General features: G+C 40.4%; 1 pseudogene; it reads left to right on the top strand.

The window, feature by feature from the left end:
• The window catches only part of LOC128574168 (rho GTPase-activating protein 28-like), a 55652-nt pseudogene that overhangs the window by 23276 nt on the left and 13545 nt on the right, over positions 1-18831 (top strand).

The raw sequence follows: 18831 nt of genomic DNA, 5'->3' as shown, positions 1-18831 counted from the left end.
TCCATTCACTCAAGAAATACTAAGTGTCTGCTCTGTGCCAGACACTGAGTGAAATGTTAGCAGGAGGAGAGGCCTGAACAATGTCACAAGGGAAGTGGACCTTGGTGACCTGGAAAACAAAACACTCTGTGACTGTTGGTCCTCAACTGCTTGCTTCAGTCTGGTGTAGGAGGGTGGCAGAAAGTAGTCTGATGAGCATCCATTGAAATCACTAATACAGGGGCAGTGTCTGTGGTTCAAAGGAGTAGGGAGCCAGCCCCATATGCTGGAGGTGGCAGGTTCAAACCTAGCCCCAGCCAAAAACCGAAATCACTAATATAAACAAAATTTCTAAAATGTGTTTTAAAATTTATGAAGATAATTTAATTTAAATAATTCTAGAATTTCAGAATTTTAGCAATCAGCTGATAGAATCTGGTCAGTTTACAGATTGGAAAAATAAAGCTTAGACAAGTGGTTTCTCCACTATAATATATAATAGAACATCTCATAGAATCACAGTTCTTCATCCCAGATACCCCTGTGTTTATTTTCAATTCATATCTTTGCTGTATTGAAGTTTCTCTTGCTATTTGGATAATCATTATATATGGAATAGGAAATTTATTACAAGTAGAGCAGGTATTTGGAGTCTTTGAAATGAAATTGAGATAAGGCTGAGTTGGAAAGAGTCTGCAATTTGGAGGCTGGTAAACAATGCTGTAAGCAAAGATGGTTCCTAGCGCCACCTCTCATCAATCAGTTCAGTGGGGGGAGGATCTTTCCTCCTACACAATGAGAAGACCTACGTCAATATTAATAGATGTCAATTATGTTATATCCTCCAGGCAAAAATGAGGATTAGCCATGGCATCAAAATGTCTAATGTAATTCACTAGTTTTCCAAAAGCTAGAAATTTCTTAGTGTGTTTTTTGCCTTTGTCTAAAAAATATTCTTTTGTCAAAAAAAAAAATCTGGTATCAAGTATCTGAGTCAGAAATGTCATCTACTCTGCCATATAACTGAGAATACAGAGATTATTAAATAATTGAATATATTTATCTTTTTTAATATCAATGTTTTTTATTGTTTGGGGATTCATTGAGGGTACAGAGAATTAGGTTACACTGATCGTATTTGTTAAAGTCCTACTTATAATTGTGTCCCACCCCCAAGAGATGTACCATACACAATGACTTCCCTTCCCCTTCACCCCCAATACATTTCTAAGGAAAGATCTCCCCAACACATCAGAGGACTGACGAACATGTTACACACACGCACACACATACACACACACACACAGTTATTTTTCCATTCTATATTAGGACTGGACTTAAAATTGAAGCTGGCACAGGGTAGAGGACAAGAACTCTAGCTCAAGAGTTGGTCTCCTTGCTCAGAATCTGGCCCTGCCACTTAATTAATTGGTATTGGTCAAAGTTACTCAGTCCCTCTCTACCTCAGTTTCCTTATCTGCAAAATAACAATAATAGCACCCACCACACAGGGTTTGGCAGGATAATGAGTGAATGTATAGGTGGTATAAAGTACTAAGAATAATGTCTGGCTCATAATAAACCCTCAAGTAAATATTAATTCTTACTATTCTGTGCTATACATTTTCTCATTACAGATACTATAGAGTTTAAACTTGGAAAACCAGGGTACTTCCTTTTGATATTTCAGTCCCCTTGGTTAATTTCAGAATATTTTGATAAGTATCTTACTATAGTGGCTCAGCAAACTTTTATTAAACTTTCTCAAATCTGGTTTTATTTCTTCTTCTTCTTTTTTTAATGCTTAGAAAAGCTGCATACAAACATTTGCCTTTGGCTGGCTGAAGATTTCAAAATTGAAAAGCAATAGAAAAATAGCACTCAAAAACTACATTTTTTGATATTTCAATTGAGTTTACATTTGGGCTGAGAAGTGAAGAGATACTCATGTTATTTAAATGGGTTTTCCTTTCCCTTGGAAACAGTAAATAGTTTTCAACAGTAATGGTTTAAGTTGGGGGTGTTTTCCATAATTACTTTCATTTCTGCACAACAAAACCACCTTTTGTGTTTATTGAGCTGCAGTGCTCTCTCTTTCTGCTTTACATTTAATATTTGTTAAACTTGTTTAGGGTAAAGAAAATAAGAAAATGAAAACTAGTATTTATAAAGACTCTAATGTAATAAACTCCACAAAAATGAAGCTATTACTTTGATGAAGCAGACAATTGAATAGACTGCTAATATTTCTTCTTACCACCTTTAAGCAATTAAAGGAGAAATACGGCACATATGACCATTCTGTACTTCTGACAGTTCTCCAGGGGCACAGTGACTGAGTATAAAATGAAGATAGTTATTAGTGGTACTTTTTGATCAATTATGAGCATGTGACACAATGCTGTTTTCTGTTAGGCCCTCATGACATTCTTCAATAAAGCAATTGCCAATGAATCCAAAAACCGAATGAGTTTGTGGAACATTTCTACGGTCATGGCACTAAACCTCTTCTTCAGTAGAAGGAAACATTCTGATATTGAAGAATTACTGTTAGCAAACACTGCAGCCCACATCATCCGCCTAATGCTTTAGTACCAGAAAATTCTGTGGAAGGTGAGTGGCAGTGTGATGACTGTCAGGCTCTCCTTGGACATCCAGAGCCCCAGGAACTGGGAAGACTCCGCGCTCAAGCAGTTCCCTTAGTCGCTGGGAGGAAATGTGGGAAGAGACTCCCAGGGTGCTGTTGCATCCTTACTCGGGCTGTAAGGGCCGCTCTCTAACATGTTTTCCCTTTCAAACAGAATTCCTCTCAGTTTTTTCTAAGCTTTACAAGGGCACATGCCACTGTCCTGGTTCCAGGATACTGAGTGGCAGGAAGGCCTTGTCATAACTGAGGACAGAATCCACCAGGGAGGTTTAATTCAAGTGTTTCCCTCTAGTCAAAGCTATTTTCCTTCCCCAGGTTCCATCTTTCTTAATCACTCAAGTGAGAAGGATGAAGCAAGCCACCATGTTGCTAAAAAAACAGCTGACAAGTGTACGGAGTTGCTCCGGAGGAAGACCATAGAACGTGAGGTGAGGACAGCGAGGGCACCAGGACCATCCTTGCCCAGACGGCCACTTCTCAAAGGGAGACACGAAGAGTTTGTAGGTTAGAACCAAAACGTTTGTATAATCACGAAGTATCAGACTGTCTTGGGACATTCAGTAGTGAGGAAAGTGGGTCTGTAACAGATGACCGTGGTCCTTCCATGTTGTTGAATTACGTGATTTTTGGCTAAAGTTCTTGGAATATCTGTATCATGAAGATTGAGATTCAGTTGAGTCCTCACCTGAAGTCCTCACAAAAGCTGGGCAGGCTAGTACCCAGGATGTCTCGTACATAAGGAAGATTAATGGAATAGCTTATCCTCAGGTTGTTTAGTGGAAATTCATCACACTCCAAAGAATTTGGAATTTTGTTTTGTTATTTGTGTGAAGGTATATAACAGAAATAGATTTTAGAAGAATTGTCTTTATTGCTTTTATTTAACTTGAGGATGACCACAAATGCCAGGCCTTGCATTCAAACTGGAGCAGGACGCAGAGATACCTGGGATTTACTTTGTTCTTTTCTTTTCTTTCTTTTTTTTTTTGAGACAGAATATCACTCTATCGGCCTGGTTGGAGTGTTATGGCATCATAGCTCACAGCAACCTCAAACACTTTGGCTCTAGAGATCCTCCTGCCTCAGCCTCCCAAGGAGCTAGGACTCTAGGTACCCACCACTACACCCAGCTAGTTTTTCTATTTTTAGTAGAGATGGGTCTCTTTTGCTCAGGCTGGTCTCAAACTGAGCTCAAGTGATTCACCTGCCCAGTCTCCCAGAGTGCTAGCATTACAGGCGCGAGCCACCTGCCCAACCTTTCCTATGAATATTTTTGACACACCGTTAGCTCTGGTCAAATTCCAAGTTAGGCAAGATGAAGGCAAGCCATCAGGTAGGTGAGAACAAATAATGAGAATTCTTCATGAGTAAGGTCTGTTCTGCTCCCTCCCTCTAGTCCCTGTGCTGGGTATTCAGGCTGTGATTTTCAAGGCTATCACTGGATGGGTAAAACATAGGTTAAAGTGATAACACCACATAGCTTGTTTTTTTTTACCTGTGAATTCCCATGCTTGCAGCCTCTGAGTTAGTAACCAGAATTCTCTGAAGAAATCAATACTGACAGTTTTTGCCACTTTGTATCTTTCATGGAGGGGCAGACCTTCGGAGTGTCTTACTGTTACTTTCTCCTAGAAAACTCCAATGGCCTGAGTATGGTGTGTGAGGAGCTGGAACCCAGATCAGGTCTGCCTTTGCCATATGAGTGTGGACAAATTAGATTTCTTTCTGTGAGCCTCTGTGTTCTTATAAGTTTGTGGGGAAAGTAATGATACATCTATTTCACAGAGTTGTCATTTGGATTGAATCACATCAGGTAAGCATAAAGTACCTTCTGTACACTGCAAACTGTACACTACTATATATGAATGTCATTTATTTTAATGTTTTACTTGTAAATACAAGCAAGATAGAATTCAAAGCTTATAAATACTGTGGAAGCAACACTTGATACAGAAATAGTCTTCCTTTAGTTTTATTGAGCTATACAGTGGTTTTCATTCTTACTGTTAATTGTAATAGTTCATTAACAAGTTAGAAATTCAAAAGTTAGGAAAGACTGCAGAAGAAAAATGAAACTACTCTGGATTCCTCTTTTGGGGACAGTAATGTCACCCATAACAGGCCTGTGTGCACAGGAACCTCAGACAGGCTCTGTGCACATATCAGCAATATACATTCCTGCCCTTTTCACAGGAATGTAGTATACAGGAGACACTGTCCTCCATCCTGCTTTACTGACACAATAAATCATAGGAATTATTCCATATCAGTCTATAAAACTGGCTTATTTTTATGATATTCCATTCCAATAATTTGTTTGAGTAATCTCATATTGTCCAACAGTTAGATTGTGTGCAATCTTGTACTATTACACTGTCTGCTTCAGGGAATAATTATATATATATATATATATATATATATATATATATATACATACATACATATATATTTTTAACAAATGAACATATTTCTAGCATAAATTTATGGATATGAAATTGTTGGGTCAAAGTACATAAATATAGTTTGATAAATATCCACATACAGTGTTTTCCATAAAAATTGCACCAGTTTGCACTTCTGAAAGCAGAATACACTTGTTCTTTTCAACATTAACCCTAAAGACTAAATGTGTTTCCTTTAGATTACAAGCCCCGAGACTTCAAAGGTACTACAAAAATCACACTCTTCAAGAAGAATGGTAAGAAAATCTCTCATAACTGTTGACTCCCCACATGGTACTCTTCAGAGTCTCCATCCACATGCTCATGTACAATTTGGGTCACCATCTACCCTGCAAATGTGACATTTTCAGAGTGGCACATGAAGGAATCACTGGTACAGGGACTCGATGAGGGATGGCTCCAAACATGTGCTCAGGAATCCTGCACACAGCTGTAGAAATTTCTAGGATGAAAGTGATTATTATGATCATAGGTCCAATAATGTCAAGAGCATGGAATTGACCTTCTAGAACAGTGGGTCTCAACCCACAGGAACTGTATTAAAGGGCCGCAACATTAGGAAGGTTGAGAACCACTGTTCTAGAAACTTCTAGGAGGGGAGGGACATGACATGATCAAAGGAGTATTTTAGGAGTACAGTCTTGACTGCAATGAACCAGGGGCTCTGCCTCCTCCCAAACCCAAGCCCCTCAGGATCTCTCCCCTGACGGCTTCTCATGGTTCTTTAATATTAGGAAAGTGCTATAAGAAATTATGCTTTTCAAAAACTTTGTATTAGGACTGACATAATAAGTTTCCATAAAAATAATGGCTTAAAACAATGAAGTTATTCCCCCAGGTGGCACCTGTGGCTCAAAGGAATAGGGCACTGGCCCCATATGCCAGAGGTGGCGGGTTCAAACCCAGCCCCAGCCCCAGCCAAAACTGCAAAAAAAAAAAAAAAGTTATTCCCTCACAACTCTGGAGGCTAAAATCCGAACTCAAGATGTCCGCATGGTTGGGTCCTTCCTAGGGCTGAGAGAAGGGCCTGTTTCTTGCCTCTCTGGGAGCCTAGAGGGGACGCCCATGGTCCTGAGCGTTTCTCAGCAGGTGGGTGTGTCACCCAGATCTCTGCCTCTGTTGTCACGTGGTTGTCTCTCTGTGTGTCTGTGTCTATGTCATTTCTCTTAAAAGGACTCCAGCCACACTGGCTGAAGGGCCTTCCCCTTGACCTCCAGTTTGACCTCCCCTTAGCTAATTACACTTTCAATGACCCTATTTCCAAATAAGGTCACAACCTCTTTTGGGGGAGACACAGTCATTCTAGGCTGTCTGTGACATCAGTTCATATAATCCTTACATCATGACAGCATTACTATTTGAGAAGGTACAGCTTTTAAAATGATTGCCTGAGGAGTAACCACATTCTCAAACAAATAGAAATTTGTCTGTTCTCTTCCTAAATTCAGAATAAATTAAAAGATTAAAATATTCAAAATTTTGAGAAAAAGGAATTTTCCAAACAATCCTAACAAAACAGAAATTTCTATTAATCAGACAGCATAATTCTTTAAATATCCCACTTAGTTTTATCCCAGTTAGACTAAAAGAAAAAAAATGAATATTCCATTTAGGTGAAAGCATGGTTGGAGGTCCCCAGGCCAGTCAAGTCTTGGAAAAGCAAAGTCACTATCTTCCCAACAGTGGTGCACACTGGGCTCTGCTTAATCTTGTCACACTTTGAGGGATCATGTTTAAAGTACCCATGTGGAATTCAATCTGGGCTGGACATTGATGGCCACTAACTAAAGAAAGGGGGTATTTGGCTCAGCGACTGTAGCTCAAACAGCTATGGCACTAGCCACATACACCAGAGCTGGTGGGTTCGAATCCAGCCCGGGCCTGCCAAACAACAATGACAACTGCAACCAAAAAATAGCCAGGCACTGTCATGGGCGCCTGTAGTCCCAGCTACTTGGGAGGCTGAGGCAAGAGAATTGCTTATGCCCAGGGATTTAGAGGTTTCTATGAGCTCTGATGCCAGGGCACTCTACCCAGGGTGACAGCTTGATGCTCTGTCTCAAAAAAAAAAAAAAAAAGAAAGAAAGAGGGTATTAGAGAAGCCCTGTCTTCTAATTGATCCTTAAAACATTCAGAAAGTTTGAGCTTCTTAAAATATCATAAAGTATGATAAATATAATAAAGAATTCTGCTTTCACTTTCCTAATTCTGTGGCTCAAAGGAATAGGGCACTGACCCCATATGCCAGAGGTGGCGGGTTCAAACCCAGCCCCAGCCAAAACTGCAAAAAAAAAAAAAAAAAAAAGTTATTCCCTCACAACTCTGGAGGCTCAAATCCGAACTCAAGATGTGACAAAGTGTGACAAAGTAGACTCATTTAGGACTTGGTTCAATAAGTATATTGACAGAAACATTTGATTTCTGTCATAATCTAGTTTTATTCCTTTCATGATTCCCAGGCATCCTAGCAAGGCCTAATCATGTAGCAACAGTAAAATCCCAGGCTGGTCCAGCCATAAGTGAGTCTCCAGGAACAAAAGGAAGAAAGCAGTGTTTTGTTCTGGTTAAATACGGGTCATGTTTACGCAATTCCCTAACTCAGAGCACCACTGATTTTTGTATCTCTTAAGTGCATCACTGAGCTGACATTCATCCCAGTTTGACAGAATGTACCAACTTTCTCCTCGCTGGCAGTCTGACGTGTCGGAGGGAGTCATACGTGTCCACACTCACTTCTCTCCGAGGGGTCCATCGCCATTCAGCTCAACAGTCAAACCAAAGCCAAAGACATTCTGGCCAAGTTTCAGTGTGAGAACAGGTGAGCACATGGGAGTGGATGTCTCTACAGGGGAAGATGCACCTTTCAGACGAGTAACTTTCCAGTAGTTTACATATTTGGACTTCTGAAAAGTTAGAGCCTGTTACTTTGGAGACTTTATCGGTAAATTACTACAGTAAAAAGTAGAGAAAGAAATTAGTAGAAATAGAATTACCAATAACAAAAGCTGTTTTTTAAAGGAATTTCTACAAGTGGAAATTTTAATAGGTTTTATATGTCTTGGAAAGTTATTTTACTCAGTAAAAGAATCTTACCTTTTACTAGAACAAAGGATATAGCAAGTTAATTTTGTAGATATCTTGATGGACTTCCAGGAATATCCTTATTCTAGGCTTCCTTGGGCTTTACCACTCTGCTATCAGATAGAGTTTATGTAGTTAAGGGAACAAAATAATTATTGCTCTCCTTTAACCATTCTCAGGATATGCAAAAATTCTCTTCATATATCCACCATCGTTACCTTAGAAGAGCACGAATCATAATAATTTTGTCTAAGGATGAACATTTGCTTTGAGGTTTTTAAAAGATGAGAAGTGCTTATTAGATTTAATCATCGAAGAACAGGTATAGTTTGATGGTCTCTAGTACAACTCTGATGGACAGCCTTTCAAAGAAGCTTTCTAATCATATGAAGAGAGAGAAGCCTTGTTGAGCACAAAAAGCAAATGGAAGTTCACACCTTGCATGATTCCATTCCCATACCGTCTCTGAAGTGCCAACTTGGTACAAATGGAGAATAGACCAGCCGCCAGAGGTTGGGAGGGATTATTCAGAAAGGAGACAGGTGTCGATTACAAAAGGACCTTGGAGATGGTAGAACTTGGGGTGTTGGAATCGTGACTGTGGTGGATAAATAAACTTCTATGTGAGTATGTTGAATCCACACTGTGAGTGCAAGTAAAACCGGGAAAATCTGAAGAAAGTAAGACTGTCTGTGACAGTCTCAATGTCAACATCCTGATTGTGACATTATGCTATAGTTCTTCAGAATATTAACCATGAGGGAAAGCTGGGCAGACTACAAAGAATCTCTCTTTCTCTCTTTCCTTTCTTTTCTTTTCTTTTCTTTCTTTTTTTTTTTTTTTTTTTGAGCAGAGTCTCACTTTGTTGCCCCCAGTAGAGTGCTATGGCATCATAGCTCACAGCAACCTCAAACTCTTGGACTCAAGACATCCTCTTGCTTCAGCCTCCCAAGTAGCTGAGATTACAGGTGCCCACCACAATGCCCAGCTAATTTTTAGAGATAGAGTCTCACTCTTGCTCAGGCTGGTCTCAAACTCCTGAGCTCAGGCAATTCACCCACCTCAACCTCCCAGAGTGCTAGGATTACAGGCGCAAACCACTGTGCCTAGCCTCAAAGAACCTCTTTGTATTATTTCTTACAGCAACTATGTGTAAATCTACAATCATCTCAAGTAAAGGAAAAAACAGGAGTAGCCAGTAAAATTAATCTACAGCATTAGAATTCAGACAGTTTTTTTTGTTGTTGTTGTTGTTCTTGTTTTTGCAGTTTTGGCCTGGGCTGGGCTTAAACCCACCCCCATCTCAGTATATGGGGCCGTCACTCTATTCCTTGAGCCACAGGTGCCACCCCTAGAATTCAGGATGCTAATGTTTCTGGTAGGAACACAAAGCATGGTATCTAATTCCTGAGGTTATCATTATTATTATATTTTTAGATGCAGGGGCTGGTTTACATAGCATGTTCACTTTGTTAAAATTCATCAAGTTGGACGGAGGCGGAGCAAGATGGCAGCCGAGTAACAGCTTCCTTGCATCTGGGCACCGTGAGTCTGGGGAGATAGGACTCCAGGCATCTCTGGCTGGTGGGATCTGCCTATCATCACTCCTATGAGGATACAGGGAGTCAGCGAGAGACTTCTGGACCCCAAGAGGAGGACTAAAACCGTGGAAAACCGGCAAGTGGTCGCGTGTGTTCTATCCGTCTAAACCCGCCCACAACTGTAAGTTCAGTAGCAGCGAGACTGCAAACCAGAAAGGCCTTACCTGTGAACTGTTTTGATGTCCTTGGACTTGGCACTGAGTTGAACTGCCTTGGGGAAGGCCTGAGCGGGAGTGCGGAGAACTTTGGCCGTTGTCTAGGGCCCCAGTCTGAGCCGCTGAGCCAGACAGAGCTAATAGTGTTTGGCGGTGGGTCATACGGATCCATTGTCAGTGATCTGCCCCGGCAAGCTCCGCCCTCAGGGTCACAGAGCTAGAAACGGGTGGGAGCTGGTAACCCAGCAACCAAGTAGCCTAAGGGTGGGGTCTGAGCCGCCTTGCAGCCCTAACCGTCAGGGGCAGAGTGAGACCAGTTTTGGCACACTGGGTAAGTGGATAGCCACTTCAGCAGCGATTCCAGCGAGAAAGCTGGGAAAGCTTCTGCTCAGCAAGTTTACAAGTTCAAAGTGCCTTTTAAGTAGGCTGAAGAGAGATTTAGGGTGTCTACCTGCTGGGGTTTGAGAAATCAGCAGCCTCCAGTCGTATCAGAACTGTGACTAACATCTCATACCCCAGAAGACCACGTGTTGCCCAGACAATATTCAATAACATATACAAACTGCTTTGTTTTTGGTTGTGTATTTTTTTCTTTTTTTCTTTTGGTTTGGTTGTTTTTTTTGTTTGTTTGACGTTGCTGATGTTCTTTTGTTTTTTTAATTTCAATCTTTTCCACACAGATCCCTTTTTCTTTCTCAATTTTCCTAGTTTAATTATAATTTCCCATTGCTGCCTTTTTTAATAACTTCAACTTCATTTTTGCTAGTGTTTTTACCCATATTATTTGGTTTTTCACCCAATTTCATCCCTGTAAAGTTTTCTGTTTGCTTGTTTTGGTTTGATTTATAGCATTTTTGTCTTTCCTCACTACTTGGTGGAGGTGGGGTACTGTGTCTGACCAGGTTAGCAAAGAGCTGCTGACCTCAAGGGAACGACGCAACTGGGCACCCCCAGAAGGTGGGGTTTTTTAAGGTTGTGTCAAAGTACCCTACTGTACACCTATATTGCCCTGTCTCCCTCTTTCTGTGGCTCTCTTCTTTTTGTCAATATTCCTTATACCCACCCCCTCTCCTTTCTCTATCTTTCTTTTTTTCTTATCACTCGGTCATCCTTTCTTTCATCCCCTTTTTTTTTGCTCTTCAACCTTCTCACCCTTCTGGTCCTGTAACCCTTAGTCCACAGGCACAAGAACTTAAAGAGCAAGAGGAAGTGAAAGTAAAATTAGGGCAAGGAAACAGATAAAAGAAATGACTCATGAGGAAGAATCAGCAGAAAACTCCAGGCAACATGAAGAACCAGTCTAGAAAAACCCCACCAAGGGACCATGAGGTAGCTACTGCAGATGATTCCACCAGTATAGAAATGTTAGGAATGACAGAAAGGGAATTTAGAATACACATGTTGAAAACAATGAAAGAAATGATGGAAACAATGAAGGAAATTGCTAATAAAGTGGAAAATAACCAAAAGGAAATCCAAAAACAGAGTCAAATAAGAGATGAACGATATGAAGAATATAAAAAGGATATAGCAGAGCTGAAGGAACTGAAACAGTCAATTAGGGAACTTAAAGATGCAATGGAAAGTATCAACAACAGGTTAGACCATGCAGAAGAAAGAATTTCAGAGGTAGAAGACAAAGTTCTTGAGATAACTCAGACAGTAAAAGAGGCAGAAAAGAAGAGAGAGAAAGCAGAACGTTCACTGTCAGAATGATGGGACTTTATGAAGCGTTCCAACATACGAGTTATAGGAATTCCAGAAGGGGAAGAAGAATGCCCCAGAGGAATGGAAGCCATACTAGAGAATATTATAAAAGAAAATTTCCCAAACAGCACCAAAGATTCTGACACACTGCTTTCAGAGGGATATCGGACCCCGGGTCGCCTAAACTCTAACCGAGCTTCTCCAAGACACATTGTGATGAACCTGTCCAAAGTCAAGACAAAAGAAAAGATTCTGCAAGCTGCCAGGAGTAAGCGCCAGTTGACCTACAGGGGCAAATCCATCAGAGTTACTGCAGACTTCTCTAATGAAACTTTCCAGGCAAGAAGACAATGGTCATCTACCTTTAATCTACTTAAACAGAACAATTTTCAGCCCAGAATTCTGTACCCTGCTAAGCTAAGCTTCAAAATTGACGGAGAAATCAAATCATTTACGGATATACAAACATTGAGGAAATTTGCCACAACAAGACCTGCTCTACAGGAAATACTTCAACCTGTTCTGCACACTGACCACCACAATGGATCAGCAGCAAAGTAAGAAATCAGAAATCAAAGGACAGAACCTAACCTCCACACTGATGCAAAAGATAAAACTAAGCAATGGACTCTCACCAAATAAGACGAATAGAATACTACCACACTTATCAATTATCTCCATAAATGTTAATGGCTTGAATTCCCCACTGAAGAGACATAGATTGGCTGACTGGATTAAAAAACACAAGCCATCCATTTGCTGTCTGCAAGAAACACACCTGGCTTCAAAAGATAAATTAAAGCTCCGAGTCAAGGGTTGGAAGACAATTTTTCAGGCAAATGGAACTCAGAAGAAAAGAGGAGTTGCAATCTTATTTTCAGATACATGTGGATTTAAAGCAACTAAAGTCAAAAAAGACAAAGATGGTCACTTTATATTGGTCAAGGGAAAACTACAACAAGAAGACATTTCAATTCTAAATATTTATGCACCCAATTTAAATGCTCCCAGATTCTTGAAGCAGACCTTACTCAGTCTGAGCAATATGATATCTGATAATACCATCATAACAGGGGACTTTAACACACCTCTTACAGAGCTGGACAGATCCTCTAAACAGAAATTAAACAAAGATGTAAGAAATTTAAATGAGACCCTAGAACAACTATGCCTGATAGACGTATATAGAACACTCCACCCCAAAGATAAAGAATATACATTCTTCTCATCACCCCATGGAACATTCTCCAAAATTGATCATTTCCTGGGACACAAAACAAATATCAACAGAATCAAAAGAATTGAAATTTTACCTTGTATCTTTTCAGACCATAAGGCACTAAAGGTGGAACTCAACTCTAACAAAAATGATCAACCCCACCCAAAGGCATGGAAATTAAACAATCTTCTGTTGAATAACAGATGGGTGAAGGAAGAAATAAAACAGGAAATCATTAACTTCCTTGAGCATAACAACAATGAAGACACAAGCTACCAAAACCTGTGGGATACTGCAAAAGCAGTTTTGAGAGGAAAATTCATCGCTTTAGATGCCTACATTCGAAAAACAGAAAGAGAGCACATCAGCAATCTCACAAGAGATCTTTTGGAATTGGAAAAAGAAGAACAATCTAAGCCTAAACTCAGTAAAAGAAAAGAAATATCCAAAATCAAATCAGAGATCAATGAAATTGAAAACAAAAGAATCATTCAGAAAATTAATGAAACAAGGAGATGGTTTTTTGAAAAAATAAATAAAATAGATAAACCATTGGCCAGACTAACTAGAAATAGAAAAGTAAAATCTCTAATAACCTCAATCAGAAACGATAAAGGGGAAATAACAACTGATCCTACAGAGATACAAGAGATCATCTCTGAATACTACCAGAAACTCTATGCCCAGAAATTTGACAATGAGAAGGAAATGGATCAATATTTGGAATCACACCCTCTCCCTAGACTTAGCCAGGAAGAAATAGACCTCCTGAACAGACCAATTTCAAGCACTGAGATCAAAGAAACAATAAAAAAGCTTCCAACTAAAAAATGCCCTGGTCCAGATGGCTTCACTCCAGAATTCTATCAAACCTTCAAGGAAGAGCTTATTCCTGTACTGCAGAAATTATTCCAAAAAACTGAGGAAGAAGGAATCTTCCCCAACACATTCTATGAAGCAAACATCACCCTGATACCAAAACCAGGAAAAGACCCAAGCAAAAAGGAGAATTTCAGACCAATCTCACTCATGAATATAGATGGAAAAATTCTCAACAAAATCCTAGCCAATAGATTACAGCTTATCATCAAAAAAGTCATTCATCATGATCAAGTAGGCTTCATCCCAGGGATGCAAGGCTGGTTTAACATACGCAAGTCCATAAACGTTATCCACCATATTAACAGAGGCAAAAATAAAAATTATATGATCCTCTCAATAGATGCAGAAAAAGCATTTGATAAAATCCAGCATCCTTTTCTAATTAGAACACTGAAGAGTCTAGGCATAGGTGGCACATTTCTAAAACTGATTGAAGCTATCTATGACAAACCCACAGCCAATATTTTACTGAATGGAGTAAAACTGAAAGCTTTTCATCTTAGAACTGGAACCAGACAAGGTTGTCCTCTGTCACCTTTACTATTCAACATAGTGCTGGAAGTTCTAGCCAATACAATTAGGCAAGACAAGGAAATAAAGGGAATCCAAATGGGAGCAGAGGAGGTCAAACTCTCCCTCTTTGCTGACGACATGATCTTATACTTAGAGAACCCCAGAGACTCAACCACAAGACTCCTAGAAGTCATCAAAAAATACAGTAATGTTTCAGGATATAAAATCAATGTCCACAAGTCAGTAGCCTTTGTATACACCAATAACAGTCAAGATGAGAAGCTAATTAAGGACACAACTCCCTTCACCATAGTTTCAAAGAAAATGAAATACCTAGGAATATACCTAACGAAGGAGGTGAAGGACCTCTATAAAGAAAACTATGAAATCCTCAGAAAGGAAATAGCAGAGGATATTAACAAATGGAAGAACATACCATGCTCATGGATGGGAAGAATCAACATTGTTAAAATGTCTATACTTCCCAAAGCAATCTACCTATTCAATGCCATTCCTATCAAAGTACCTACATCGTACTTTCAAGATTTGGAAAAAATGATTCTGTGTTTTGTATGGAACCGGAAAAAACCCCGTATAGCTAAGGCAGTTCTTAGTAACAAAAATAAAGCAGGGGGCATCAGCATACCAGATTTTAGTCTGTACTACAAAGCCATAGTGGTCAAGACAGCATGGTACTGGCACAAAAACAGAGACATAGACACTTGGAATTGAATTGAACACCAAGAAATGAAACTAACATCTTACAACCACCTAATCTTTGATAAACCAAACAAGAACTTACCTTGGGGGAAAGACTCCCTATTCAATAAATGGTGTTGGGAGAACTGGATGTCTACATGTAAAAGACTGAAACTGGACCCACACCTTTCCCCACTCACAAAAATTGATTCAAGATGGATAAAGGACTTAAACTTAAGGCATGAAACAATAAAAATCCTCCAAGAAAGCATAGGAAAAACACTGGAAGATATTGGCCTGGGGGAAGACTTCATGAAGAAGACTGCCATGGCAATTGCAACAACAACAAAAATAAAGAAATGGGACTTCATTAAACTGAAAAGCTTCTGTACAGCTAAGGACACAATAACCAAAGCAAAGAGACAACCTACACAATGGGAAAGGATATTTGCATATTTTCAGTCAGACAAAAGCTTGATAACCAGGATCTATAGAGAACTCAAATTAATCCACATGAAAAAAGCCAACAATCCCTTATATCAATGGGCAAGAGACATGAATAGAACTTTCTCTAAAGACGACAGACAAATGGCTAACAAACACATGAAAAAATGTTCATCATCTCTATATATTAGAGAAATGCAAATCAAAACAACCCTGAGATATCATCTAACCCCAGTGAGAATGGCCCACATCACAAAATCTCAGAACTGCAGATGCTGGCGTGGATGTGGAGAGAAGGGAACACTTTTACACTGCTGGTGGGACTGCAAACTAGTACAACCTTTCTGGAAAGAAGTATGGAGAAACCTCAAAGCACTCAAGCTAGACCTCCCATTCGATCCTGCAATCCCATTACTGGGCATCTACCCAGAAGGAAAAAAATCCTTTTATCATAAGGATACTTGTACTAGACTGTTTATTGCAGCTCAATTTACAATCGCCAAAATGTGGAAACAGCCTAAATGCCCACCAACCCAGGAATGGATTAACAAGCTGTGGTATATGTATACCATGGAATACTATTCAGCCATTAAAAAAAATGGAGACTTTACATCTTTCGTATTAACCTGGATGGACGTGGAAGACATTATTCTTAGTAAAGCATCACAAAAATGGAGAAGCATGAATCCTATGTACTCAATCTTGATATGAGGACAATTAATGACAATTAAGGTTATGGGGGGGAAGCAGAAAGAGGGATGGAGGGAGGAGGGTGGGGCCTTAGTGTGTGTCACACTCTATGGGGGCAAGACATGATTGCAAGAGGGACTTTACCTAACAATTGCAATCAGTGTAACTGGCTTATTGTACCCTCAATGAATCCCCAACAATAAAAAAAAAAAAAAAAATTCATGAAGTTGTACACTTATGATTTGTGCACTTCATGTGTGATATAGATGTGTATATAAGGGTGTTTACATATATCTTCCCTTCATAAAGGATAAGGAGAATAAACCGAGAACAGTGGCCAGCAGGAGCTCTCTGCACGTGCCTCTTCTGCTGCCGGCCTGGTCACCTGTGATACTGTACATACGTATATAGTTACCACGTGCAGTCATGTAAGGCCTTGAAATATCATTTGAGGGATTTGGGCGTCCAGTAGCTTCTTAGTTACATGTGTTGTGAAACTGGCTCTGTACTCTCTAGTAGACCTTTTGTTGAAAGAAGTTGTTTCTAATAAAAATAAATTAGAACCAATGACTTGGCAGATAGACCCAAATCCTTTATAACAATGAGAGAGATCGTGCCCTGCCTGATCCCTTTACTCGTTAGAACTATGGCTACTTCAGTTAAAATGTAAACTGCTCCCAAGTTTGCCAGAGGGTTGTTCTCTGGCCACCTGCTCATAACTCCTTGAGTTTAAGTTAAAAAAAAAAAAAAGGTGCTGTGCCAAACAACAATGACAACTGGACCAAAATAGCCGAGAGTTGTGGTAGGCGCCTGTAGTCCCAGTTACTTGGGAGGCTGAGGCAAGAGAATAGCTGAAGCCCAAGAGTTGGAGGTTGCTGTGAGCTGTGAGGCCACGGCACTCTACCCAGGGCAACAGCTTGAGACTCTGTCTCTAAGAAAAAGGATGGGAGAGCCCTAGTCTTTGTAGGTCCTCCCTCTTACAAACTAAAAACCTCTAGCTGACACAACAGCAAGCAGAGGGAGACGAGACGTTGAGAAACGATGCAGGTGAGACCTGAGAGCTTCCTTGTCACCTCCCCAATGTGGGTGAGACCTGGGAGCTTCCTTGTCACCTTCCCTTTAACCCTGACAAAGTGACTTCCATCCTGTGGCTGACAACAGACAGGGATGAAAAAAGAGCTCTGGAAACGTCTATTCCCACCAGCCAAAGGATTAGGAAAAGGGGTGGCCTAACCATACAAACAATTGTGACAATTACTTCCTTGCTCCAACCAAATACCAATGGAAAAAATATCCCCATGTTTTCAGGGGGACCAAGCAGGGAATGGATCTGCCATCTGGTTCCCAGAAAAACCAGGTGGTGATCTGATCCCCAACCTGGGTGGTGACTGCAGGGTCCCACTCAGTGAGCTGAGTTTCCACCTCCACCCAGCAGCAGAGACTCTTACCAGCAGAGAGGCAGCACAGGGCAGGCTATTACTGCAAGCTGAGCTTCCACCCCCATGAGCAAAACTGAAGAAGGTGGAGCTTCCCTTCCTCCCACCAGGATCAGTCAGGCTCAGCAGGGAGTCGAGTATCCAGCTAACTCCTAACACTACCTCCTGAAAGTGGTGGCAGGAGGCAGTAACAGCTGACAGTGCTTCCTTCCCTCCTCTCTTCTGTGATCAGTGGGACTCAGTGAGGAGATGAGCTTCGTCCTCAACCTGCAGCCACACAACAGTGACAGTCAGCCTCTATTTCCCCAACCGGGTGGCAGCAGAGCCCTGCAGGGAGCTGATGTCATGCCCCCAGCTGAAGGCAGTACGGCAGCACCAGCTGGTACCCCCTATTCACCAGGGCCCAGCAAGAAGCTAAACATACATGACCATGTGCTTTGCCTCAGCAGAAGCCCCACATGCCCTGAAATGCAGAGGAAATAAAACCCACAGTCTCATGATAGCTAAGATGTCTGTCCACGGTACAATGTACAGTCCCTCACGGCAGAGTAATCACAATATGAATGAGACAAGACAATCCACAGATGCCAACACTCATCTCAATCAGATGTTAGAATTATCTGACACAAAAGAAGTTTCCATAAGCAATAATGAATTCTGAAACAAATGAAAAAGTGCACAATCTCATAGTAGTATAAAAAAGAACCCAATGGAAACCATCGAACTGAAAAATGCAGAAATCAAAAGACAAAGCTTGCTGAACAGGCTCAGTAATGGGGTAGAGAGAACAAAGGACAAAATTAGCGAAGTTCAGACATATCAATGGAATATCCTGAACAACAGAAACAACCGACACTTGAACTATGGACACAGCCTCAGGAGTCTGTGGGGCGGTAACAAGGGAGCTACATTTCATATCAGAGCCCCCAAAGGAGAGGAAACTCGGAGTAAAACTGAAGACAAATTCAAATAACTAATGACTGAAAACTTAACCAAGTCAGGAAAATACATAAACCGACATAATCGAGAAGCTAAGCAAACCCACATGGGAAAGCCATGCTAAAAAAAGTATAATTAGTCTTGTAAATATTAAAGACAAAGCATCCAGAGAAATTCCGATTACAGTGAATTTCCCATCTGGAACCATGAAGAGCAGAAGGAAATAATACAACATTTTTCAAGTACTGAAAGAAAAGAACTGTCAACTGTGAATTCTGTATTCAGCAGGAATAATTTTTCAAGAATGGAAGGAAGATAAAGACATTCTCAGATGAAGGAAAACTAAGCAAATTTGCTGCTAACAAAACTACCTGTAG

The sequence above is a fragment of the Nycticebus coucang genome, chromosome 21, assembly GCF_027406575.1.
Source record: "Nycticebus coucang isolate mNycCou1 chromosome 21, mNycCou1.pri, whole genome shotgun sequence".
In the NCBI taxonomy this organism is placed as follows: domain Eukaryota; kingdom Metazoa; phylum Chordata; class Mammalia; order Primates; family Lorisidae; genus Nycticebus; species Nycticebus coucang.
Note: the sequence above shows the minus strand (reverse complement) of the source record. Positions and strands in the feature narration are given on the sequence as shown.